The sequence below is a fragment of the Rhagoletis pomonella genome, unplaced genomic scaffold, assembly GCF_013731165.1.
Source record: "Rhagoletis pomonella isolate Grant_MI unplaced genomic scaffold, Rhpom_1.0 Rhpom_scaffold_00013, whole genome shotgun sequence".
In the NCBI taxonomy this organism is placed as follows: domain Eukaryota; kingdom Metazoa; phylum Arthropoda; class Insecta; order Diptera; family Tephritidae; genus Rhagoletis; species Rhagoletis pomonella.
This window is the reverse complement of record NW_023458567.1, coordinates 2,028,644-2,031,275: the sequence shown is the minus strand read 5'-3', so window position 1 is coordinate 2,031,275 and position 2,632 is coordinate 2,028,644.

Sequence of the window (2,632 nt, the reverse complement as noted above, 5' to 3'; positions counted from 1 at the left end):
AAACCCGGCCTTCGATATGTAGGGGTCGTTCCGGTGTTGAGGATGGTCAGGCCAATGCGGGCTGCCATTTCAAGGACCAGTCTTCCCCTGGTGTTTGTTTGGGGCATACCCCATTCCACGCCTCTTGCGTTGAAATCTCCAGCAACAATTATGTGGCCGGTTATATCGCGCAATTCGTCTTCAAGGTCTTCGAGCTTTCCCCTGAAGACAGGGACTGTGTCGTTTGGAGACAGGTAGCAGCTCACCACAGTGATTTGCGCCATTTTAACCCAGACGTAGCAGCGTCCTACCCCGCTGCTCTCTGCGCGATGGTTGGGGTTAGCAATCCATATCGCGGCCGAGCCTGATTGGTCAACATGCCAGGTTTCTTTTGTTCTATAGGGTTCACTGATGATGACAGCGTCTGCTCTTTGTTCAAGAACCAATTGGTCCAGCAGGTCATCAGCTACCCTACTCCTGTTCATATTGCCTTGTATAAATTTAATCATATTCTCCCAAGCTTTGTCTTAGCCTCAGCAAGGGCATCCCTGAAGGCCTTGCACGCTCCCGACCCGGGCAGGTGATGGGAATTTTTCTGTCCATCTCCTGCCGAGCACAGGTAGCAGCTTGGGCTTTCTTTACACGCAGAGGCTATGTGGCCCTGCTGACCACATTTCCAGCATGAACTGCTTCTGTCTGGGCCTTTGCATGCCGCCTTTTTGTGGCCATACCCCAGACAGCGGAAACACCTTTGGACATCCGCGCGCTCTCGGACGCGGCAGATAATCCAACCTACTCGCAGCTTCCCCTTTTCAATAAGAGTCCGGCCTGGCAGTTCATCGATTTCCACCACGGCCATTCTTTGTTCTCGCGAGTTTACAGCGAGGAGAGAGACGCGAAGTTGGCCATTCATCTTGTCTCCTAACTCCCCGCGTATAGCGTTCTCCACTTCTGGGGCCGTGGTTAGGCAGTCCATGCCCAGAACTTCTAGACGTAAACGTCTAGTGAGAATACGGGCGTCTCCAAGCTGGCCAATGGCAGTGCACACATTTTCCTTAAATGCTGTGTGGTTGCCACAGCGCTCCATTTCGATGAGCACGCCGCCTTCGCGGGTTTTCCGAACAGATCGAATTACGGTCTCCGTCTTCTCGGGTTGGAGCTTACCGCGTATCGTTCCCAGCACCTCTGCATAGGTTTTGCCTTCAGCTGGCTTAATTATTAATTTGGCGAGACTCTTCTTTTTTCTCACCCTCTTCTTTTTTTTGCGGCTGGTCGCCTCGCCCTTATTGACCAAGGGTTCACCTGGCGCTGGCCCTGGCTTGGGCTTTCTGCTTTTTCCAACCGTTTTCCATTGATTGTCTGGTACGGTTTTCTGTGCATTGTTGTTATTATTGCCATTATTATTAGGATTATTAATAATAATGTTTTTACTACTATTATTATTATTAGCAGTAGTATTTTTCTTCTTTTCCGGCTCGCCTGTAGGGGAGTCGGATCGAGTTCGACCTCTCTTTTGCGAGCCAGGGCCAGCCTTCCGCAGCTCGGAAAGGGTAGGCCCCTTCCGGCGCTGCTCTCGGAGGTAGCTTAATATATTTAAGCTCTCCTCGATTTGGGCCATACCTGTTTTTATGTCCATGGACACATTCTTTTGCTTAGACACAGCGCTCTGCATCTTCTTCAGGACGAGCCGAATCTGGGCCAATTGCTCATCTTCATTGCCTTCGCAAGTTCCCAAGCTTGCGGTGACATGCTTGTCGCTGTTTGCAGCAGCCGGCGTTTGAAGACGACTATCCCGGCTGCCGGGAGTTGCCGTTTGGCAAGGTGTAGCCTTCTGCGCCACGCCGGCGGCTTTCTCCGTGCTCGTGGTGCCGGAATTTTCCTGCAGAGGAGTTTGTGGCGGGGAGCGCACGACTCTACTGCTCTTCCTGAATGCGCTGCATTCTTCCTCCGTATCATCGACGTTCGTTTCGTTTATTGGTTTTGTTTTATTCATTTTCAGTCAATTGGGTCTCCGCTTCAAGCCGCTATCTCCACACGTAGCACAGTCGCTTTTAAGTGTCCCGAAGTTCCCTTCTCTCAAAGGAGCAGGCCATCGCGAGGGTTGACACAAGTCCTTATGGGATATTGTGTTCAGAGCCAAGACAGCGCAAAACCAGGAGTAAATCTCAACTGGACCTGTGCGGCCAACTAAATGGCGACGTGTATTGAACGTACTTGAAGACCTGCCAGGGTTTTAACGAGACGGAGGCGATCGCAGCATTAGCCCACCAGCCATTTCTGTGAGGTGTCACCCTCACATACTAAAGTGGCGGAATACTGCTCTCGCCAGCCCAATGTCAGACTAATCGTATACATGCTCCAGTATGCCATGAACAGGATCTAACTGGTCTCAATCCTGGGATGCTTTTTGGGGGGGCGGCATCTGTTCGCCCGGACACAGGAGATTCATCAAGCATTTCTGATCTTTTAAATCAGGCCCTCGTCTCCTGCCGCTCTTGGTCTGGGACTGCTTATTGGTTATTCGCAGCTAACCTAACGGAGTAGGCCGTTCACGATCCGCCCTGTGTGACCCCGGTAAGGTCCTGAGCTTAGCCATTATCATTGTTATTATCATTATCATTATCATTATCATTATCATTATCATTATCATTAT